At 39.1% G+C, this 25885-nt stretch overlaps 1 protein-coding gene and 1 pseudogene across 3 annotated transcripts in view; both read right to left on the reverse strand.

The window, feature by feature from the left end:
* Positions 1–12667: 12667 nt before the first annotated feature.
* Positions 12668–17936, reverse strand: LOC149836180 (vacuolar protein sorting-associated protein 2 homolog 1-like; annotated as a pseudogene). The gene is made up of 4 exons (XR_016432455.1): positions 17862–17936; positions 13691–13795; positions 13127–13373; positions 12668–13033 (listed from the first exon to the last, which is right to left on the reverse strand). The product of XR_016432455.1 is annotated as a vacuolar protein sorting-associated protein 2 homolog 1-like (transcript).
* Positions 17937–20254: 2318 nt separating this feature from the next.
* LOC149836181 (uncharacterized) overlaps positions 20255–25885 on the reverse strand; it is a 42847-nt gene continuing 37216 nt past the window's right edge. Inside the window, exon 2 of one of the 2 annotated variants that reach the window (XR_016432401.1) lies at positions 20255–20378. The gene's annotated coding sequence lies outside the window, so the exon portion shown is untranslated. The other variant, XR_016432400.1, reaches the window with a different exon arrangement.

Raw genomic sequence — 25885 nt, forward strand, 5'->3', positions numbered from 1 at the left:
TGCCGGAGAAATGGTTTGAAGGGCTGGTTTTTTTGTGTTCAGAGGCGAGGGAAAAAGGCGAATGTGGCGCCAAAACGGGGTCTAGGGTTTCAGATTATGAAATTTTCATGAACTTCCCAAACGCGACCCCACGAGTCGGTGGCTCGATCTGATTTAGAGACACCGGCGAGGAGTTTAAATAGCCGGGCCAGTTTCTGGGTTCGGTTTGGTTCAGGCAGGTTTTGGGCTACCCAGATGTCACGGGCATAGAATTTTTTGCAAACCGGCCATGCGCCGCCCAGTCTGAGGCTCGGTCCAGGACACTGGGATTGTTTAGCGATGAACGCCGTTAACCTGACAAAGACAATGCCACAAATCTCTTTCTTGGAAAAACTGGCTATAAATTGGAAAGTTTAGTTTTTTATAAAAAGGTTTCCAAAAAATTTTAAATTCTTTATGAATCGGGTCAGTCTTGAATTTTCTATGAAAGATTTGAGTTTTATCTGCATTGTTTTTAAGGCATAATCTTTCTTGGGGATTATTTTTATGCGTATAAGCTCATCGACTAAGCCAAATGGTGAATTGTCATCCAGTTACTACAATGATTTTCAGTCAAAAGATATCCTATTAATAGATGGTCAAACTTTTTTTTTCTTTTTTTTCTTATAGATAAAGCTGGGTTAGGCAGACCCTTCCAGTTATTCAACCATAGCATGGGGATTCCAACTTGCACCGTCTCAACACAAGGGGGCATGCACTGCCAGACAAGCAATCAAAATTTTTATAGTTTCCGCAAATATGACCCTACAAATGCATTCAGCATGGTTCATTTACTAAGAATCTATTGTTAGATCATCATAATCGAATCAAGAAATATAATTTTTTATGCTTGAATATTTATGAAAATTTTAAGCAGTTAATTTTCAAGCTTTGAAAGATTCTTCTTATGGTTTTTATTGATTTGGAGAAGACATACGATAGAATACCTAGAGATGTTCTTTGATAGACAATGATGAAGAAAGGTGTTTCACTCAAATACATTAGTATAATTAAAGATATGTACGAATGAGTAGTAACCAATATCTGTACTTGTGGAGGGGTGACAACCAATTTTCGTATAACGGTTGGGTTACATCAAGGATCTACATTAAGCTATTTACTATTTGTTATAGTGATGGATGAGCTTATGAGATCAATTCAAGAAAATGTGTCGTGGTGTATGTTGTTTGTTGATGATATTGTTTTGATTGATGAGTCTAGAGCTGGGGTTAATGCTAAGTTAAAATTATGGAGACAGACATTAGAAGCAAGAAGTTTTAAGTTGAGTGAGTGACTGTTTCAAATATTTGGGATCTATCATTCAAAAGTATGGAGAAATTGACGGAGATGTAAATCACAGGATAAAGGTTGGGTGGATGAAATGAAAAAGTGCAACTACAGTGTTGTGCGATCGTAAATGCAATTGCGGTTGAAGGAAAAGTTTTATAGGACGACAATTAGGCCCGCTTTACTATATGGTACAGAATATTGGGCTGCCAAGAGACATCATATTCAAAAAATGTGTGTAGCTGAGATGTGTATGCTTAGATGGATGTGTGAAAATACAATAAAATATAAGATTTGAAACGAGGAGATACGTAAGAAGGTAGGCATTACATTCGTTGAAAATAAAATGAGATAGAATCGTTTACGGTGGTTTTAACATATTCGGCGAAGGCCTAATGATGTTTCAGTTAGAAGGATGGAGAAATGAGAAAATATATTAGTTAAAAGAGGTCAGGGTAGGCCTAAGAAGACTTGGACGGAGATGATAGGAAAGGATATGAATGCTTTGAACCTCACCGAGGACATGACATTGGATAGAAATGATTGGAGGAGAAGGATTCATGTGAAAAACCGAGAATGATTTTCTTTTTTGGTTCATATTGCCGACCCCAATTGTTTTGGGATGAAGGCATAGTTGTTGTTGTTGTAAAAGATTCTTCTTATGCATTGTAACTGGATAATCCAAGAGTGTGTTTCTATAAAACCAAACATCTAGATCACATCGTGAAAATTTTGAAATAAGTAAAAAAGACTATAAAAATCTTCGTTCATGCCATTACACAGCTTTTTAGTTACTTTCAATACATAATACATTTATCAGGCCAAACGTATTTTTCTGTAAATTATATAAGTTAGTTTATGCAAAGTCCTTCAAAAGGTCATTTTCATATGGCAAAACAACTTGCGATATGTTCATGGGACCATAGATTTTAGAACTCAGATCATCTCAAGATCAACTCTTGAACTTTATGCCTTTTGGGATGACGATTGGAATTGATGCCTCTTACTAGGAGATCAGTAACATGTCTCTGTACATTTCTTGGAGCAAATTGCATTTCCTGCACTGCTACGAAGCAGTCAACATTTGGCCGATTAAGCTTTGAGGCAAAATGCAAGGCTGTGTATGTTGAATTTACGTGGTTAACCTTTATTCTCAGTGATATTTATTCTGACAGGAGCAGTTTGTGCACATCGCCTTGTGTTGGGACATTGCAAAATCAAACCTCAATGGCATGGTTGTATAGCTGGTAGGGATCTGTCTAACCCTAGCTTTCCCTGGCGAAAAAAAGAATGAAGCATGTGAAAATCAACTACCAATTTGCTAGAGAGAAAGTTGAATTGGGATCTTTGGCCACAAAGCATGTGACTTCTTCGAATCAAGTTGCTGACATTCTTACATAAGGACCAAGTACACTGAAACAATCCTACGTTCAATTTGAGCGAGCATGATAAAAGCAAATTAGATAATAATCAAGGTCTAGATCTAATAGCGAGGTGAATATTAAAATGTAAAAGGTGCAAAAATCTATTTAGAACTATCTCAGGATGACAAAAGATAGGAATGACATAATGTAGAGATAAAAATGTTTATTTAAAACCCTTTTTATAGGAGATTACCCAGTAATTGCTAAATGAAGATCTCCTTTTTTTATGGAATTAGTGGATGCTCTCACCATTTTTGGGTGTTGAGAGTTACATGCTCACGGACATAGGTGTTTTAAAACTAAACCATGTTAAACTTCTTGCCTCGTGTGTGTGTGATTAAATCAACTGTTGGGTCATGTTTTGTTGGTGAAAATACATGTTTTTTGTAAAAAAAATATCAATTCATTTGCAGTCATCTATTTTTGCATCACTAGAAAAAACATGTACACAAATTGGCGATCCAAAAGCGAGTTCCTATTAAAACATGGAAATCAGATCCATGAGGTCATTTGAAAACATGTAAAAACCGAATGTTCTTTCAAGATAAATGTGATTATAAACCTATAATCACCTTATAAACCAAATGTTTACCTTTCAAGGGTTGGGAAACCTATAATCACCTTTTGTCGGCAAGTGTTTCTTGTCACAAAAGATTTGTTTTTTAAATTATGTTAATATCTTGAAATCATCATTAAATTTTTTTATTTGCAAATGTTAGAATTAGAACATGATATTTTAAAATTGATGTATGTTTTGTATAATCTACTACTCAAGCTTTCAAGTTAAAAGATAATAGGTGAAATTTGTATTAACTCAATTTGATCCCACAAACGTATCCAACATAAACTGTTCACCAATAATCACACTTTGAATCATCTTTCTCAATGTACGCATAATAAAATTGTTTGCATTGTGGATCATTGATCTTTCAATTTCTTCAAAAAACTACACACAAACACATCACAGTCTCATCATCCAAACACCACTTTTTGCTAAACAAACATGTAGATCGTACTATGGGGTATGATCAATAGAAATCCTTGAAAAACAAATATATAATATTTTCTACTAGATAGTATGAAAATCCATTATACAAAACATGTACTATTTCATTACATTGCCAATATTTGTTATAAAGTTCAAGAAGTAATTGTCAGGATTCAGTATATGTTCTAAGCAGTCACAAGACTCCATATGGATAAATGTCATTATAATTTGAACTTTTTTTTAACTTCTTTTTTGGAATGAAATCAATAAAATATTATGATTGTACTATTAAGAGCATAAAATAATTATATAAAATTATTAACCATTGAAAACATACAAATATTACAATATGACAAACTTGTAGTAATACTGTGAAATATTAGAAATAAGTGAGCTTTTTAAAATATTTAGTAAAGTATTTGGATTATCACAACTTATTAGTATTACGAAATATTATTATGGGATTTTACAACCATGACAATATTTACGAACACCCATATAAGCCATAGTCATTGTGGCACCTCTTGACCTGGGATGTCCAAACCTAAGCAATGACTTTTATCATAGAACAAGAAGTCCAGCATAGTAATTCAGTCAACCATACTGAACATCAATTGGATGTCCAACTAAACCGGTGTCGCTTGTAGATACAAATGGGTCCAGATCAGGTCATTTGTCAAATGAGATCTACTCTCATCTGACAATCCTGACCATTAAAAAACTATCAGGATCTTGACACGTGGCACAGATTCTTTTCCATTAGGTTTTGAAATTCAAAACAATAAAAAAAAGAAAAGAAAAAATCGATGGACTTTCTTTTTCCTCTCTCTCTCGACAACACCATTCCTCTATGCAAATGGCGATTAAACATTTGGACTCACAAAAACAAGTAAAGCAAATAACTCCATGAGTTAACTCCATTTAAACACTTACTTCAAACTAACTAGTTTGGTCTTGCAAAAACAGATGAGGGCCTGTTTGGAATCTTGGCGCTGGGATGGGCGTTTATGCATTTGGTGGCCCGAGGTAAAATCTTGGTCAAAGTACCTTGGTTGGTCCTGTTTGGAGGCGTTTATGCATTTAGGATGGGAAGTGCGGCCCTTTCTCTTTTGTATTTACACTAAATCATGGATTTGACAGCTAGCCAAGTTGAGGATTTAGCAGCTCACTTCTTAAAATGCATAAACTTTATAAACACCATCCCCGCTACAAATTCCAAACAGACCCTAAAGAAAATCTTAACGTTAACCTTTTGGAGGCCACATGGGTGACAAAGGCAAGACCTGTGTTTTGAGAAACCTAAGTTTTGCTTAAAAACTAGTTTTTTAGCGAACTTGTTTATCCAAAAACAAATATTTTAATATGTGGGCTCATCCTAGCATCCCATCAAACGCGGTATGATGGCATCCATTTCCATAAAATATCTCTCTCAAAATTAACTTTTCTTGTCCTTTTATTTTGAGCGAGTACAAATTCTATTACATAAAAGAGGACAAGTTTTAACTCGCATCAATGACATAGTTGTCCTATTTTTTTATTTTTTATTTTTTTTGAGAACAAATCATATCCCATTATGGGATATTGAATGCCCTATGTCAATCCAGACCATTGAAGCAAATAAATAATAGCTATTAAATAATTTTCTCATACCGTACAATGACAAAGGGCCATCGTTAATGCGGGGTAAACTAAGTTTTTATTATTATTTTTACTCGGAGAAACCACCTCAAGCCCGGAGATCGGGACATGTCGGCCTAAAACTCCGAGGGCTTACTCCTCAACCTGAGGGAGTCGCCAAGCTTCAGCTTTTGCAGGGGGTGCCCAAAAAAAGCAGGCCACTCTTCCCTTTCTACCTGATTGCTTTCCTCCATCCATCTTGATGCAGGAGCCGAGGGATGCATATTCGGGTCCACTTTATTAATTGGATCATTTAAGATCTATAATATTTAGTTTAGATATTTTAATATTTGAATTATTTTGTAATGGATCCTAACTTCAAGATCTAGGTTTTATTATGTTAGAATAAGTTTTATCCATTAGAGAATTATCATTTAGGGAGTCTATTAGGATTAGAATTCTCCTCCTGTAAATACAGGAAATATCTGAGATTAGAGATGGTCAAATTTTTTAGAACTTAGAATTGAGATTGAATTAAGTATTTTCAGTTATTTTAATTTATTCTCTGCTTTGGTTAAATTTTTGCATTTTTTAGTTATTTATTATATTCTCAGCTTTTTCCTAAATATAATAATAGTTGGTTAGATTTTCTCATAAATAAGGCCCTAATTTACATCCAGCCCCTTCCCCCTCTTCCTCCTCCTCCTCCCTTCCACCACTGCACCGCACTACCCCCTCTATCTTTAGATCCAAAATCTAGAAGTAATTCAGCACCTTTGGAATACAAAATTCTTTGTTTTTTTATTAGTGTTCTTTCTATTCCCATTTTCTATGGAAACCCAATTCAAACTTAGTTATTTAATGGAGAATGGGTGCTAGATGAATAAGTGTAGAAAACACATAAAAACTGAATGTTGTTTCAAGATAACACCCGTGGGTTTATCTCGCAGTCAGTGGGCCGATTAAACCTTTCTTCACCTTTTCTCATCAAGGGTTTCTTGTCATAAAAAAAAAGTCTTTTTTATATAAGAATTTGTTTTTATCACGCTAATATCACAATAAGATGTGATTTTTTTAGGTGGTATTTCTGAAGCACAAAGTAAGGGAACTCATTTTGGAAGAATTTCATATATTATGAAAACATGGAGAAACATAAAGGAAAACAAGTGTCATAAATCATGAATTTGGTGCGCCATATTCTGACAATAGTAAACGCCCTTCAAAGACATTATAGAGCTGGGTCACATGGATCATATCAGAAGAACTGCATCCCCCACATGAAACCGATGCATTAGAAAATTTCACTTTTTATCACACACAAGGAATAGATGAGTGCCCCAAATCCACAAGGCATACAAACGTAACTAGAACCACCAAAACACCACCTGAGAGGTGGTTTGACACATGCATGTTAGCAACACGTCTACATGCATGCTACACACATAAACAGATCATAGTAATAGTATGAAAAAGAAGGAACTAAAAAGATGAAAGACACAACCAGTCAATTTACTTTCATGGAAAGGATATTGTAACACCCCAAAAATCTTAGACTTGTAACTTTTAGAATAATTTAAAAAGCTTTTGAAATCATATGATTACCAGAGTTTAAATAGTAATTCAGTGAAAAATAACATTTTTAAAACAAGTCAATGGACCTTGAGCGCGTTACAGCGTAAACTTTTCTTTGTCGAATTTCACACAACTATTGAAATCAAATGGTTTCAAAATGCAGTTTCAAAAATTGAGAATTTGTACATCAGATTTGCAACTCATTATATTTAATGAAACAAAAAAGAAGTTTAGTATAACAGTTTTAGTGACTCAAGGTTTAATTAAAAGAAAATTTTTGAAAGACACTTAATTTATACCAAATTTACCAACATGTCCTCAAAAGCGAAATGTCAGGAAAAAAGCTTTATCTTCATCTCATCACGTCATCGTGTCATCGCAAGCTATATCACTTATACATCACTTGCCCATAAAATGAGTCAGTTTTATGAAAACTTCATAGGTGCACAAGTGAGACAATATAAAACTGAAATAAGCAATTTAGAATGAGAGATGAATTATATCAAGCATGTGCAAATCAACTATGCAAATAAATAACTATTTCTAACATGAGCAATTGAGTATGCAAACAAATAAAGGTTTTTAATATGAACAATTTAAAATCAAGTGAGCTATCAACTATCACAGGGTAGGAGTTCATTTCACATAAGACATACACAATTTCATGACAAGCAAATACATTAATCATAAGATGCAAGCAATTACACAACAAACAGTTCTATTAATTACAAGGCGCAGGTAGTTCGCAAACCACAAGCTATAAGTAATTGCACCACAAGTGGTTTATAAGCTATACGCGGTAGGCAATCACACGACAATAATTATATTAATCACGGATTGTTTACATTGCAAGCAATTCTACCAAGCACATGGTATATGCAATGTGCAAATTACAAACCATAAGCAATTGTACAATCAAGCAATTTCATTAGCCATAAGATGTAAACGATTCATATATTTTGAGTTGTAAGCAGTCACATTAGTCATAAGAGACTCAAACTAACAAATGTTGCATTATAACCAATACGAATAGTTTAACCAAATAGTAAAGCAAGTCACATGCATCATATTGCAATTAACACAATGCTATTATCATAGGCATTTAACTAGTACGAGCAACTAGTTATTACTAGCAAAGAACTAGTGTAATGCTGAAACAAACGTACATACTTCAACGAGTAGTATATTGAACTATTAAGCAAACAAGCAAGTCACATCACATCACACACATCTCAATAATGTGAATAGTTTAACTTATGTTTCGATATTAGTTGGCTAGGCGGGTATGCGCAAGACACGAAACGTAGAAACATTCGAGACCAGTATAGGGGTTTATTATGCTATGTGTTTTAGATAACCCGGATGACTGACTGAGTCTGCTCCTAAGAGGACGACCAATGGCTAAGAGAGTAAATCCCCAAAGGCGTGTGAGTGGTTTCTGGATGCATCCAACTGTAAGCTACCTTTTGTAGCCTATTTTCTCTGACTCCGATGACTGGGAAATCTGAGTTTTTTGCCCGTAACTGCCATTAAAGGACCTGTCAATCGAAGTTTTGTACCATCCGTCCTCTCTCTTGACAAACCGTATCGAACGAGCACGATGGAGTTTCTTAACCACTGCCATATTTTACATGCTCTGGTCTTTCGACCCACTCGAGCATCTTACCTGTGAAGGCGAAATCATCACCATTATGTGAATTATACCCGCCATTACATGTTTGAGGTAAACATGAACCTCTCATCATACTCATCGTAATACACAACGTACCTATTCAAAAGTACAACCACGATGAGAGGGGAATGGATTTCTCATATGAAATCCCCAACACATTTGCTTTATAAAAGTATACAGTGTAACCACTCGAGTTCATATTTGTTATGCTCTGGTCCTTTAGACCCTCACGAGCTTTTTGCCTGTCAGGCGATCATCAACATTACATGATTACAATAAGGTGCCAAAACAATTTTTGAGGTTATCACAGGCCTCTCATCCAATCATCGTAACACCAATGTAACGTACCTGTCCAAAGATACAACCATACCTGTCAAAAGGTACAACTATGATGAAAAGGGAAACGATTTCTCAAAAGAAACTCCAACATTTATCTTTCATAAAAGAAATGATACAATAATTACCCAGTTTGACAAGATCAAGTCTTTTAAATTATATTAACAACATTGGCATATTGCACGATACGAGATTGCCTCGGATCTCTCATCCGATCATCATAGTACTACCATGTCGCGCATACCTACAAATACGTTACGACGAAAGGGGTATAGGTTTTCCAATAAAAACCCCAATACAAAAATTATACTAAGATTCAATTCAAATCAAAAAATGCTCAGATGTCATACTCTCTCTTTTAGAGTGACGATACAATATTGCATGCAGTAGATCGCTATGGATCTTGCATCCATTTTCCAAAGACACAACAATTTGGGAGACTTGATTGTTATATCGCAACTCCCAAAACCTTCGAGCTTGCTTTAAAAGACTGCACACTTGATAAGTTGTAACCCTTTTTAGAGTTTTTGAGTCATATCAAAGTATCAAATTATAGTTGTAAAACCTTCTTTTCAAAAATGTCGACTTGGGAAAACTTAATTGCACTTTTGCAACCGACGTAACTTTCAATCATTGCTTTTGCAAAACACTGGATTTGAAAACTAGATTCACATAAGGAATCCTTTTTAAAGAGAATTATTACGCACAAGCACAACTCGCATCCTGTGAAGATGAGCAAAAACATGATATATAAAAGAATGTATTTACTTGTATAGAACGACTGCTAGCATGTGCACATTATAGCGTGATAGCAAAGTACTAAGCAATACTCAATGTGCAAAATCACACATTGAGTGAAAGATGCATAAGCAAAATGCACAAAGTACAAAACCGTACATCGGTCAAAAATCTAAGCAAGCAAGTAAATGTGCAAATAAAACACGACGTACGAAACTGTACCTCAACCAATAAGTGTGCAGGTAAGAAAATACGCAAGGTAGATAAGTACAAGAAAGAAATAAAGGACAATTAGGCATATCTAGCATGACTATTTTAATTATTTCAACTTAATTCAGTTCATCTACTACCCTTTTGCGCAACTTTTCCCTACCTTGAGGGTTTCAGGGTTGCATGCATCGTTGAACGTAGTAATGTACATCTCGGGTCGTGGGACGCGAGCGTGCTCTGTCGTGCAATATGTGAAGAACAGATAAATAGCAACTTAAATAAGAAATAGAAGGGGCTGGGTGGACTCGACTGTGATCCTGATCCAACCCGACATCAAATAAGGGATGCCAGTCCGCTAGGGCATCAGGTGGTGACAAAAGGTGGTAGGGGGCCGACCCTCCACCCATCTTCTGGCATCGCAGACAAGGGCAAAGGCTAGGCTGCTGCCACTTGCCAGAAGGCAAAAAATGGTAGAGCATAGCTCCTGCCGATTAGTTGGCAATCATAGGAGGCAGCAGGGGCTCAACCCTTGTTGACCTGCCAGTTAGGCAAGGAAATGGCAGTGGCTTAGCCCCGGTCGTGTCTATCCAAAAAGGAGGCAGGGCTCAGCCCCTGTCGACCCACCAAAAAAACTCAGTTGGCAGGGGCAAAGCCCTCTGTCAGAAGGGGGGTGCATGGCAGGGGCTGAGGCCCCTGCTCGTCAGAAACATCAAACGCCCCCTGCCTATCGAAATAAGATGCATGGCATGGGCCGAGGCCCATGTCGGATAAAAACCCAAATGGCACGGGCCGAGGCCCCTGCCTATCAGAATAATTGCATGACAAGGGTCCTGGTCCCTTCCTGATGGGAGCAACAGACGGCAGGGGTCAGAGCCCTTGCCTACCAAACAAGTCGAATAGAGGGGTCAAGTTTCAGAGGTCTCACAAGGGGCTGCCAGACTGGGCAATGGTAGTGGGTCGCTGGCAAAAATCGCCGTTAGGGCCTGTCGGGAAAATGTTGCGGAGAGGGAAGCAGGTGGGAGTCGAGGCAAAGGGGGCAGCAGTGGTGGTCGGCCGTGGCACCACGACTCTGACGATGCTGTGAGGATCGGTGGCAGGGGGAGGTCATCAGCACGGGAAGGGAGATGGGTTGTGTGGCGCAGAGGAGAGAAGAAGAAAGAGAAATAGAAGACTTACCTGTGCGAGGAGGTCGACATCGTTGATGCCACCGCACACACAGAAGGAGAGGTGGAAGAGGAGGAGGAGGGAGTCGCAGTCGATGGAAGCCCTCCCTCCCCTCTCATGCTTTTAAAGAGGATCGGGGGCGTCGAACAGGGAAACCCCAAAGGGTTTCCTGTTTTATAAAGGGGGACGAGGGGAAAAGGGGGGGGGGGGGGGGGGGGGGGAAATAAAGGCGAGGGTTTAAAACCCTCGCAATAACTGTTTATAACCCTAACGGCTTATGGGTCCGGGTCAGATCCGACGAGGTCCGAAAGCTTGTTTTTTTTTTTTTTAAAAACTTGGGTTTTACATCCTGCCCCCTTAAAAGAATTTCGTTCGCGAAATTTTATTAAGGATTATCCGCAAAATCGTGGTCTAAGTTAGTCGAGTTATTGAGGATGCACAACATATGTGTGATCCAAACATATACGCTCTTTAAATGATCAAGACAACTCATAATGAGTTGTGAATGAAATTTTAAGGTAACGGTCGGTCTCAACAAGATTCATACGTGAAAACTTTACCTAGCAAAATCTGTACTGAATCACAGAAAAATCTTAACCTTAGATGGTTAGAGTGCATATTCACTATTCTCTACTTGTTTCGTCAAGGAAGTGTAGCCTCCTGGGGAACAAGTGTAGCTTTTTGGTCTTTGCTCATGAGTAGGCATTTCAAGATCTGATAACATTAAAGCTACTCTCTGTTGCAGAATAGAATCCTAAACAACCAATGAATGACAAAAGCAGGTAAAAAGGCAAAAAATGTAACTAAAAGGTTAAAGTAGCAAGGAAATGAAGATGACGAATGATACAGTAAGAAAATTAATGAACATGCTACGCTGGTAGCCTCATCCATCCCCAATGAGCCAAACCCTTCCTGATTATACAATACAACAAAACCTCAATAAGCCCACTTGAGTATGACACATATATGTTGAGAGAGTAAAAATTCAAAGCTACTAATGCGAAATGGTGCGTTAGACCCCTAAAATTTTGAAACAGTGAACAAATTAAGTAATGATGAACTACCAATTACATCTCGTTATTTTTTAAAAGGTTAAGAATTTTTTTTGTGCAGGACTACCCCCTCGCTCCGTAAGTAATAGTAAGTATAGAAGAGATTGCTCAAACCAAAACTGCAAAACTCATCACTGTTGTAAACAATACAAAAATGATCTGAACAAGATGGACTCCATTCTCTTATTATTATTGTAAGCCTTCTTTCAGTTAGCTGCCTCAATGTCACATGGGCTCTGGAGGAGAGCGGAACCTACATCATTCACATGCACTACTCACAGAAAACAACAAATTTTCTCAAAAGCAGTTACACAAATATAAACCACAAACAGATAGACAAACACAGTTCTTTTTGTTTTTTAGACTAGGTCAAGAGAAAAAAAACTCCCTCATTGGCTGCAAATGAGCAGGCCTCTTATTGGTAAAATCCTTGTGATTGTGATCCCACTGCGCACCAGTGAGTATACCCAGCTTTGATGTTGAAGTAAGAGATGCACATTAGAACCATTGTGGTTCCATGTCCGGAGACAAACCATGGTCGCCCCTAACCAGGAAGGTGGAGCCCTTGTGGGCCTCAAACACAAGACTATTAGAATCAGAAAACATACTTTTATTCCATAGCAGCACACACCAAATTCTTGAATTTCACAACCTGGTCCATACTTGTCTCTAGCACTACATAGTTTTGTGTGGTGAATTGGCAACCTGTAGGGGGTTAGCCTATTAAGAAAAAAAAACAGACGAACAAAATACAAGGATATGAGCATGGAATACAACAAGCCCCATGTTTTCATCTTTTTCATGTACAGAGGCAATATTACATTTTCCTTAGATTATCTAGCCTAGCCTGCAATTCACTGTCGATACCGCCATCTTCACTGGCTAGTGATTCAGCCTGGGCAACTTTGGTTGCTCCAGCTGGAGCAGCCACGGCTGATGATGGAGCTTTGACCAGCTGCAACAATACACATTTATCTCAATTCTCAAATGAAGAAATCAGTAGACCAAAATTTCATAAAAAAATATACAAACAAGAAAAATCTTTTACCTGTGAGCCAATGCCAATTCCTATCTCATCTAGTACCTGGCTGACAGGCTCTTCTGTTTCTTCCTCTTCTTCATCTCCTTCCAAAGCATCATCAATGGCATCGTTCATCACCTCTGTTATCATCTCCATCTTTTCACTGTCTCTCAAACTCTTGCATTATCCTTTGCATTGCAGGCAGGTTCATTTGCGCCATAGCCTTGGTAACGCCTTTCATAGCCTCCCCCATCGCTTGTGTTGATTTTAATGTCTGAAGATATGGAACAAGTTCAGTATTAAATCAGTTTTAAGGCATTTGGCTCTCCATCAGCACATAATATTTCATTTTGTTTTAATACGATTGAAATTTCAGTAGCATAATTGAAACCAAATATGAAAGCATCCACTCATTGTGCCCTTAAATAAGAAACTCAGAGCATTTACATGCATGTGTAATTTGTATGGGAGGAATTGCCTGTGTATGTGTCTTTCAGAGAGAGAGAGAGGTATGGGAGAAATTGCCTGTGCATGTCTTAGAGAGAGAGAGAGAGAGAGAGAGAGAGAGAGAGAGAGAGAGATCAGACTGACCTGCATTCTGAGAGATACACCTTGGAGCTGTCATTTGAGTGCATAGAATTTTGTGATTTGATGCCTTGTCCTAATAAGGTCCTTTGCCATTACTTTTACAGCATCCTGAAAAGAAAATTCATGCTAATGCATAAAATAGAAACAAATACAAAATTCCATTCACATACACCATGTTGAGAAAATGTAATGACATATTGAAAGGTGGAAGTAAGGACTCAAATACAATGAGATTATTCCAATGACTGTGCATCATTGAGTTTAAGACAAAAACATTTACATTATTTTCAAACAGATAATATGTATGTGAATGCATTAAAATATCTTGTATAAACTAAACTTCAAAGACTACGGAAAAGATAGTATTCAGGGAAAGTGGAAATGATACGCCCAGATGTTTCTATTCTAATAAGCATCAGCTTGATAACCATAACATCATGATACGGGTGTTAGATTTTGAATCTCCAAGTCCTTCCACACGTGAGATCTGAAAAACAGAGAGAGAAAGGGAGAGAGAAGATGGGAGAAGCCGATACCCCTTCAGCAATAGGGTCGGCTGCTGTGTATTCCTTCATATTAACAAGTGATTACAAAATTTTAGGGTACTAAAATACCCCTCATTACAATAAACAATATTACATAATGCCATTAATGAAGAAGTGGATGTCACGGGTCCTGGATGTTCAGATCCATGACCCGGAACCGAGAAAACACTTCTTTTCACCCTCCCTCAAGTTGTGCATGATCTTGAATCATGAACTTGCCTTTTAACATCCAAAATCTTTCTTTTGTCAATCCTTTTGTAAATATATCCGCCACTTGATCTGTAGTTCGAACAAATTCAGGCTCAATCTCTTTCTCTTCTACCTTTTGTCTCACAAAATGCTGGTCTATTTCAATATGTTTGGCACGACTGTGATGGATTGGATTAAAAGACATACTAATGGCGCTCTGGTTGTCACACAAAAGAAGTGATCGAGATATCGATTCTCCGACTTCTGTCAGTAGATGTCTAACCCAAGTAGCCTCAGCAGTGGCGGCTGCCATTGACCTGTATTCAGCCTCTGTACTGGATCTGGCAACAACCTTTTGTTTCTTACTACTCCAAGAAACCAAATTCATCCCAACAAATACACAATAGCCTGATACTGATCTGCGTTCATCTGGATCTCCCGCCCAGTCCGCGTCAGAATAAATAGTGATCTCATGTGCACTTTGCCCATTTGTACTTTGCCCATTTGTCTTTCGCTTATATGTAAGACCATCCCCAACCGTTCCCTTCAGATATCGTAGTATCCGTTTAACTGCTTCCATATGCCCTTCACATGGGGCATGCATAAACTGAGAAACTCGATTAACCGAGTAGACTATATCAGGGTGAGTAAAAGTGAGGTATTGTAACATACCCACTATGTTACGGTACTGTGTGGGATTATCAAAAGGATCTCCGTCTTGAGAGCTAAGCCTTTGATGAAGAACGCTAGGAGTGCTCAAGGGCTTGCAGTCTTTCATACCCGATTTATTGAGAACATCAATGGTATACTTATGTTGAGTGAGAGTCATTTTTTCAGAGGAACTGTCAACTTCAATTCCAAGAAAGTACCGTAGTTTGCCAAGGTCCTTCATTTTGAACCTCTGATTCAAGAGATGTTTGACTTCTTCAATGTGCTCATTGGAACTGCAGTGATGATAATATCATCCACATATATCAACAACAGAGTAATTGTGTCTTGGTTCTTAAATATAAATAGGGAGTGGTCAAGAAGAGATTTCTTAAAACCATACTTTTGTATTTCAAGAGAAAAGCTGTCAAACCAAGATCGAGATGCCTGCTTCAATCCATATATCGCCCTTTTTAGTCTGCAGACATATTTTGTAGGATTACCTTCTGCGTAACCAGTGGGTTGTTCCATGTAAACTTCTTCTCTCAAATCTCCATGAAGAAAAGCATTCTTCACATCAAGTTGGCTAATGGTCCATTGGTGTTCAATGGCTAAAGAAAGTATGACTCGGATTGTCCCCATCCTCACAACTGGACTAAAGGTTTCATCATAATCCTGTCCTTGCTCCTGTGTAAAACCTTTGGCTACAAGTCTCGCCTTGTATCGCTCTATAGTCTCATCCGGTTTATACTTTATTTTGTACACCCATTTCGAACCAACAACGTTTCTGTCAGGTGGTCTTGATACGACATCCCACGTACCACATTCATGTAGAGCTTCCATTTCCTCATTCATTGCTTCAATCCATCTTCTGGAATTTGATGCTTGAGAGAACGTTATGGGTTCATCTTCTTTATTCAAGGCTGTTAGAAAGAGTTGAAAATCTAATGAGAAATTTTCATAACTGACCCACCTTTCAATTGGATGGCGAGAACGTGTGGATCTTCTAGTATCAACAATGTTGGATGTTGAGGAAGCGTCCATATCTGAATCAACTATGGTGGGTGACTCTCTTTCTCGTCGAGTGTAGACAAGACCTTTATACCTTCCTGGATTCAAAGTTGAGTCTGTATTTTCATGATCAATCATTCCATCAGTAGACACAAGTTTCTTATCCTTTTAAATGCAATTTGAGCAAGCATCACTAGCTCCTGAGAGAAGTTCATAATTCAACCAAGGATAATAAGCCTCAACTCTATGTTTTGATTCTGAAGAACTAGTACATCGACAATCAAAATTCAATTCATCGAAGATGACATTTCTTGATATTTTGATGCATTTGCTCACCGGATCATAGCACCTGTACCCTTTATAGTCATCAGCATAACCCACAAACCTGCACTTTAAAGCCTTGTCCTGAAACTTATGTCTCCTTGAACTGTCAACATGAACATAGCATAAACATCCAAAGACATGCAAATCATAGTAGTTGGGGTGTATACAAAAAAGAGACAAGTAAGGAGACTTGTTTTCCAAAATAGTCATGGGCAATCGATTTATCACATGAACTGCAGAATGAAAAGCCTCTGTCCATAAAGTGATCGGAAGATTACTGTCATGCATCATGCTCATCGCACTCTCAACAATATGGCGATGCTTCCTTTCAGCAATCCCATTCTGCTGAGGTGTGTGTGGGCAAGACACCTTTTTTCTTATCCCATTACTTTGAAGAAAGTTAGTAAAGTCAACGGAAGAAAATTCACTTCCTCCGTCACATTGGAAACTTAGGATGTTTTCAGAAAATTGGTTTTTTACAAAGGAATGGAAGTTACGGAACAACTTGAAAGTCTCGGATTTATGTTTCATGAAAAATATCCAGGAATATCGAGAATAACTGTCAACAAATAAAAGATAATATCTAGTTCCAGACATGGAAGCAACTGGAGCAGGCCCCCAAACATCAGAACAGATAGTCTCAAAAGGTCTTGAAGCTCTTTTATTGATAGAATGAAATGGTAAAACATGACTCTTACATAAGAGACAACTAGAACATTTATTGTCATTGACATTTATTCCTAGACTTGACTTGGGAATAAGATTATTCGAAACAAGCTTTTCAATGAAACTACTACTGCAGTGACCTAGACGACCATGCCAAAGATTTGGCTTATTGATTTCAGAGACACTAAAAACACAGGTAGGATTTTCAGAAGACAACGATGATTGGAGCTTCAAGTTTGGATCTGCAGAGCTAACATGTGCTGAAGGATCTTCTTGAAAAACATACATATTGCCTTGTCGTTTTCCTCTAGCGAACGTCTCCTTCGTGTAGAGATCCTTAACAAGAACAGAAGGAGTAAATTCAACTGAGGCTTTGACATCATCAACAAGTTTAGAAACTGAAACAATGTTTTTCTTGATATTAGGAGCATAAAGAACATTTGAAAGATTGATGGAAGATTCGGGCAAGGGTATGATGGAGTTTCCAATATGCGAGACAGAGTGGTGTGATCCATCTCCAGTAACTATACTACTTCTACCAATGTAAGAAACAAGTTTTAGGAGCTTACCTGCATCACCAGTAACATGAGTCGCTGCGCCAGAGTCCACATACCAAGTACCTTGCTCATTCTGTTTCAGATTCAATTCTGCTAAGGCTGACAACAACAACTCTTTTACTTCTCCATTGGTCCTTGTACTGTCTGTGCCTCTTTTTGCTTCAGTTTGTGTTGATTTTCCTTTATTTAAGGGATTGAACCAGCAGTTGGCTTTGATGTGCCCCCTTTTATTACACAGAAAGCAAGTAGGGATTGGTCTTTGTGAGTTGGTATATGAGTTGGGTGTAGGCAATAATCCACGACCGCCATGGCTACTTCTCCCTTGTGCTCCTTTTCCCTTGATATCATAACTTCCTCGTCCTCGTGCATAAGTAACCCCGGTAGCAAGAACTTCTTGTGCCCCAGTTTGCATAGATGATTCTTCAGAAAATCCCTTTAGATTCATCTCATATTGTAACAATTTTGCGCGCAGATCTTCAAAGTTGGGCAGCTCAGGTAAACATAATAGAGAAGTGACAATCATATGATAGTCGTGTCCCAATCCACTGAGGGTTTGCTGTACCAAATCTTTATCAGAAACTGTACTTCCAACAACTGCTAACTGATCTGTGATAACCTTCATTTTGTTCAAATATTCCATGATGGACATGGAATCCTTTCTTAACATTTGAAATTCTCTTTTAAGAAACATAATCCTGGCCTGAGAAACCTGTGAGTATGTCTGAACTAGTCTGTTCCAAAGTTGCATGGCAGTGCAGTCATCTGGAATAGCTACAAGCACCTCTTGTGACAATGTTGATGTAATATAAGCAACAAGCGCTTGGTCTCTTTTCATCCAAGCCACAAATTCAGGATTTCTAACATATACGGTAATAGCTTCCCCTTTGCTGTCCCTTTCTTCTTGTGATAGGAACTCAGGAGGAACTGGAATAGATCCATCCAGGTGTCCAGAAAGATCCTGACTCCTAATGAAAGGTATGATTTGCCTCTTCCAAGTCAAGAAATTACCATTATTTAATTTTTCAGACACGAGATGACTGAGAAACTGGAAGAAAGAACTGATTGACTAGGAAGTGAATTCATGTTTCACAGAATTAAGAATGTATTCAGCACAATCTGCTTACACCTGCAGTTTTTTTTTTTTTTGCAGGAACTAACTCAGATCGATGCTATCAGACTGCAGAAACTAATTAAGATTGCTGATATGAAACAGAAATTGAATGTCAATCAGATTTCTGATTTGTATATGAAATGGAATATTTGATATAAATGAAACAGAAAATGAATGTATCGGCTTGATCAAGGATGCAGCTGAATAAAAAAAAAAAGACCCTGCGTGATTAGATCACGCTGCTACCAACAGCAATAAACTAGGTATGCGAGTGACAGAATGAGAAATAGGACCCTGCGTGATTAGATCACGCTTATATGAAAGAAATAAAGAGATCAATAAACTGAAACAAGAGAAAAGGAAAGAGATAGATAGAAGGCTGTGGATTGAGTTATTCAGGGGATAGAAAGAAGATTGTGGGGAAACCGAGGTTCAGCCACCACCGAAGTAAAAGAAAAATAGAAAGAGGCGAAAAGAGGACTGTGGGAAGAAGGAGTCAGATCTGAATCAGATCTGATTATCTTCAGATCTGATTGATATCAGATCTGATATAGAAGAAATGAATGTGGGGAGACAAAAATGGGTCGTTCGTGAACCCAAAAAAATATGAAAATAGGGAATGGAGGGATATGTTCTTGACTTAGAAGAAGAAATCGAGAAGGACAGATCTATCGGACGTACCTTTGAGATCGATTCCAGTTTCAACTGAAGCGTGGCTCTTATACCATGTTAGATTTTGAATCTCCAGGTCCTTCCACGCGTGAGATCTGAAAAACAGAGAGAGAGAGAGAGAAAGGGAGAGAGAAGATGGGAGAAGCCGATACCCCTTCAGCAATAGGGTCGGCTGCTGTGTATTCCTTCATATTAACAAGTGATTACAAAATTTTAGGGTACTAAAATACCCCTCATTACAATAAACAATATTACATAATGTCATTAATGAAGAAGTGGATGTCACGGGTCCTGGATCTTCAGATCCATGACCCGGAACCGAGAAAACACTTCTTTTCAACAGGTGTAGAGGTACTTTAGAAACTTGGGATACTTCAACCTTCATTTTTCTATGCAATAGCCAGTCAGCACACACCTAGCAGTAATCCACTGCCCTCCTAATACATTTGTATTGCTTCAAGTTCAGAACAGGCACTCACACATACAGAACTTCAAGAGAGCATCACAACTCACAGACTGCTACCAAGTACTAACCAATGCTCTTATTTCTTTTCCACTTATACTCGCATGTAGAAGAATCTACATAACTTGGTATATAGTTTCATTTATTAGATGTCCCTTTCCAAATAAATAAAACCATACAGAGAGATGTTGAATAACTATAAATCAAATCATTTGGCATTTTGAAAAAATTCATGTAAAAACTTTAAACCAAAATCCTTAACCAAATTTCCATAATTTAGTGGATGAACTCACTGCTAAATCATCTTCCAAACACATGGTCCATACGCAGTTCATTTGCAATAAATCCTGGCACATTTGCAATCACCTTTTCTTGTTTGTTTTTGAAATGTAAAAGCTCAAAGCACATCAAAAATTGATAAGCAACAAGCATGCTACTCTATCCCTTTCATTATCCTTCACTGCAAAATACTACGACCGTCCAAGATGAATTCAAAACCATGCACCTGTGGAATGCCAAATGGGTTTTCAGTTATAATCACCAGAATTAAGAAACTCGAAAGAGGTTAGGGCAGAGATGTTTCATGCAATTAGTAACTGATTACACTTACAGTTGGCATTTAACCCAACATGTAATTCTGTGAGGACTTATGTCATGACACCTACATAAGTAGTTCTCTGATCCATGTTTTAGCAACCACTGACATTTCATCTCATTTATGAATAATCCGTAATCAGGGGATGAGCAATGGGCTAGCCTGGCTTGTTAATTTGATGGGTTGAGGGGCTGTTGACTGAGCTGGCCAAGCCTGTTGCCAGATGCCTGCCCCACATCATGCCCGTTAGGTCCATGAGCCTGACCTGTTGTCAACCCATACCTAATCAGCACCAGTGTTATACATCAGCAGTTGAACATCAACACTTTCCTATGTATCACATGAATAATCTCAGAAGTTTCAAAAGAATGAACTCAAGATGACCATAAGTACAGCTGCTTAAATCTGTAATCACTTTGCGAGAAAATTTCAAGGTCTAAGGGCATGTTTGCTTGCATCTCATGTAAACTCCAATCACATGTCATTCCATCTCAAATAATTCAAAATCACATGTTTCCAAATCACATGCTGGACAATGTATTCAGAAATTGCATGAGAAGTGAGTAAAACAGCCCTAAATATGATTTCGAGCCTCATTGTCGTGTTCTCTCACATTTGCTTGAATGTGAAAATGGGGCAAATGAGAATCATTCTCTCACCTTCATGAGAGAGCATGCCCTAAAATCCAGGAAATTTCTTATCATAAATATCTCATGCAGATACCACTACAGGATAAAGGATACAACCATTTTATTAGGGTTTCCATTAAGAATAGTAAATATGAAGATACAATGCAGCAGTAACAATGCAGTATGTGACTGATATAAAGCCATTGACATAACCTTATTTTTTTCATGTAGCATAGCGTTACTTATTCTACAAAAATGAGTAGAAGCAAAAAGTAATAGAAAGTTCTAAAGTAAAAAGAAATGGATAAGACTGACCACGACCAAACCAAACCTCTTTTTAATGTTTAAGAAAAAGAAAAATAGCATATTATTTTGACAGTATAGTAGCTGGCAGTACCACCATTTCCTAAAACTTGCAATCACGTCCAGATAAGAGTATCATCAGGATTGTCCAAATTTTGGCTGAACAAACTCTTGAGGCCTTGTGCCGGCCATTTCAGATGAATCGTCGAAAAATGATTAATCTAAAGCCAACCTAACAAAAATTTCAGGCCCCAAAAAAACAAAAAAAAACGTCTTAAACTTCTTGAAACAAGTTGTGATTCCCTGGTCTCCCAGGATGTGAAAATCAACTAATTTATCAGTCTTCTTCTTCTTCTTTACTACGCCTTCATCCCAAAACAATTGGGGTCGGCGATATGAACCAAAACAGTGGTTCATATTCATAGGGTGTGACTAAGTTTTTATGCTGGCTGTCACTGGCCTACCGCAACCCTCCTCCTTTATCAGTCTCTTCCAATTATGATAAAATGTCAGACATGTAAGTTATAGTCATTCACCCTGAGTTGGTTAAAGATAGTGGCAAGATCCAGCCCTCCTGTAAAACAAGAGTCCAGCTGTCACAAGTGAAAACCTCCAACCCAAAGGCCAAAAGATGGCACAAAACAGAGATAAAAGAAAACAACAAACTGAGCCTCCCTCATTCTCAACAATGGCATTTGCAGTTGTGCTGTCTCAAAGGTATTTGCAAAAATACGAACAAGGAGCAATCAGATGGATTTCATGGCCATCTTATCACAGCGAACATTAAGAACTAAATGTTGATCCATGTGCCGTGCATATTTACTGTCAAAAACAAGATTTTCGGTCTAAAAGGCAAATGTGTTATTTTACACATATGAAGATATCATAAGCAACTGTAATACCTTGAAACAATTATAATAAAACTGAGTACTATTTGCCCTTGCTTTGCTGTTTTCTTTACATCAGCAATTAACTTCCTCTTGCATCTGCAAACTCTGCCTCTCATGCTCAATCTCCCGAATTGATTTGTCTATCATTCTCTTGTTTTCCCGAAGAATCTCTATGCAAAACCCAACCTATCCATAGTCAACGTCACACACACACATTCTTTCCTAATTCTTGACGGAAAACAAGAAAAGGTAGCATCAATTATGGACTCGATACAAGGATAGCCACGAATAGAATCCAGCCATTCAAATTCATGATTCATTAATGCAATTCGTCCACATTGCCTCTATCGTTGCCAACCAAGTCAATTTGGCAAAGTTAGTTCCTAATCCTATCAGTAGAAGAAATAATATTAAGATCGAAATTATGCATTTAAAGTAATTCTGTTTAATAAGAAGATACCAATTCGGATTCCATATACTGAATTTCCCAAGTGATTGATTTTAGCAATTGCTGCACAACTAAAAACATGTTGGGCAAAGGATCGGGATAGTCTTCGTTCTTGTAATTCGACCAAGCCCTGTCATTAATTCACGATGGAAATTCCTTGTCGGAAAGCCGCTCGGATTGGATCATCAACACTTTCATTGCCAGCATTGAATTGAAAGAGAAGAGGGAGAAATACCTGCAGTTGTTTTCTTCTTGCCCAAAAGAAAACTCATTCTGATATCTGAACGATGGGTCGCTGTGAAATGAATAGAAAGAATTAAACGATCTAAATTCCAGAGCCTTGCTTTTTCCCTCGACGTCCAACTCTCTCTCTCTCTCTCTCTCTCTCTCTCTCTCTCTCTCTCTCTCTCTCTCTCTCACTCTTTTGCTCCTGCTTCAGCAGCACCTACTAAGTACGATGCCCCTTCTCTCAAGGGGGTGATCATACGCCTAGTTGGTCAAACTCAAGACAATCTCTTGTTTCCTTGGACCCAGAGAGAGAGAGAGAGTTGACATCTGATTCTCACCACCTTTCTTTTATTGGATTGGATTCTATTCCACAAAATTCCTTGAATGCAAACACTTAAGAGAGAGATTCGATGAATCCAAATACACACAAGTGGCGTCAAGTGGTTTACCTCGCCGAACTCTCCAATTTCTCTCTATCCCGGGAGACTTTGAACTACTGAACCACAACCCAAGCCATTTCCCTCCCACAGTAGAGAGAGAGAGAGAGAGCAAAGCCATGCCCCCACTGAACCTATGGCGCCACCACCTCCACTCCCTCCCCACCAAACGCCTCTTCCTCGTACCCCCTTCCTCTCTCATCCACACCCCCTCCGTCGACCAAACCGACCTTCTCCGGGTGCCCAACCTCGACGCCTTCACCGTGACCCCTCCCATCTCCGGCTGGCCCTCTCTGCTCTCCCCTCGCCGCCTCATCCGCATGATCAGCCGCCAGTAGAACCTCGACCTCGCTCTCCAGATCTTCGACCACGCCGGCAAGTACCACAAGGGCTTCTCCCACACCTCCGAAACCTACTCCGCCATGATCGAGTGCCTTGCCCGCGCCCGCGAATTCGATACCATGGAGTCCCTCTTTCGTAGGATGAAATCCGAGGGCGTTCGCGGCAGCGAGATCGTCTTCATCATCGCAATCCGCAACTGCGGCTTCGCGAACCGGCCGCGGCCGACCGTCCGGTGCTTCCTGCGCATGCCGGAATTCGGCGTCAATCGATCGGTCCGCTCCTTCAACACTCTCCTCAACGCCATGGTCCAGACGAAGCGCTTCGACCTTGCCCATTTCCTGTATAAGAATGCCCGGAAATTGGGCGTTGTCCCGAACGTGTTCTCGTGCAACATTCTCATCAAGGCGCTCTGCAAGATGAACGATTTGGGCGCCGCGCTCCGGGTCATGGAGGAGATGCCCGGGCAAGGGTTCGTCCCCAATGCGGTGACCTACACGACGGTCCTCGGCGGGCTCTGTGCGGCCGGCGATCTCCAGAAGGCGAGGGAGATCTTCGACGAGATCCGGAGCAAAGGGTGGGTTCTCGACGCGATCAGCTACACCGTTCTGATAGATGGGTATTGCAGGAACAGGCGTTTGATCGACGACGTGAAGCTTATGGACGACATGAAGGAGAATGGTGTTCTTCCTAACGACGTTACGTATAGCGTCGTGATCGAAGCGTTGTGTAGGGAGGGGAAATGTGGGGAGGCACTGAATCTACTGAACGATATGCTGGAGAGGAGGTTTCTGCCTTGTTCATCCCTTTGTTGTAAGGTTATCGATTTGCTGTGTCACGAGGGGAAGGTGGACGAGGCATCCTCGTTGTGGAAGAGGTTGTTGAAGAAGAATTGCACGCCGGATAATGCAATCTCGAGCACACGCATATATTGGCTCTGTAAGCAGGGGAAACACAAGGAAGCGATGAAGCTCTTCAACGAATTCGAGCGAGATTCGATACCGAGCATTCTGACGTACAATGCACTTATATCAGGGATGTACGAGAATGGGGAGTTGCAGGAGGCGGGGAGATTGTGGGATGATATGATCGAGATGGGGTGCACTCCAAATGTTCATACATATAATACGCTGATCGGGGGGTTCTGTAAATCGGGTAAGACCGATGAAGGTGTGAAGATATTAGAGGAGATGATTGAAAAAGAATGTATGCCGAATAAGTTTACTTTTGTTGTTCTAATTGATGGTTTATGTGGGAAGAACACGGAGGGTATCACAGAGGTGCTTCTGGCTACATTCAATAGAGGGGTCCTTCTTGATGCCGACTCTTGGAGGGTGTTTGTCACCAAGGTTGTTGGTGGTTCTGAGGCTTGGACGCACACTCTTGATGGTATCGTTGGGATTTGATTGCAAGTGTCATTGTGATTGGAAACTGCGGATTCAGGGGCCTCACCCGTGAAGTCATCCCACCTATGATACGACCAATTGGGAGAGAATCAATAGGGAAAGTGATTTATCCTTGGGCATGCATCCCTCCTTTGCCTTCCTGTACCCTTATGGCTGGAAACTAGATCACTTATCTCCGGTGGAGTGGGAGTTAAAGTCTTGAATGAGCTCAATCCCTTCGATTCTTCAAATGTGTAACGAATCTGTTGTGCCTGTGCTTAATTCTTTCTCACCATGAATCATGCCCGACATTGAAGCGTTTGCAATGATGAGAACCTCTATTTGTTGATTCACAGAGAGTTTATATGTGTCATGGGAAGAATTGTGGTTGCAGTTCGCTTGCCTCACCATGAAGATAGTGATTTCATCTCATTTGCTTGATGGGATGATACTCTCATCAACTTGATGGATCGATGTTTGGTAGATGATTAAGTTTGGCAGCTGTCTAACTGTGCAAAGGAGGCAGAATGGTTAGAGAAATACTTAGTCGGTACATAGTTTCAGCATGCTTTATTCGCTCTTTACTCATAAACTACTACGTCGTTCTACTGGTTAGGTAACAATTTTGGCTCTCATGGACATGGTTATACTTGCTACAGCTTGAAAGAGTTGAAAGGGTTCATGGATGCCCTTTATTGATTGATTTTAATATGAATAGAACATCACAATGTAGTTCTTGTGTAGAAAAAAATGTACTT

The sequence above is a fragment of the Nuphar pumila genome, chromosome 6, assembly GCF_984573655.1.
Source record: "Nuphar pumila chromosome 6, dmNupPumi1.hap1.1, whole genome shotgun sequence".
Lineage (NCBI taxonomy): Eukaryota > Viridiplantae > Streptophyta > Magnoliopsida > Nymphaeales > Nymphaeaceae > Nuphar > Nuphar pumila.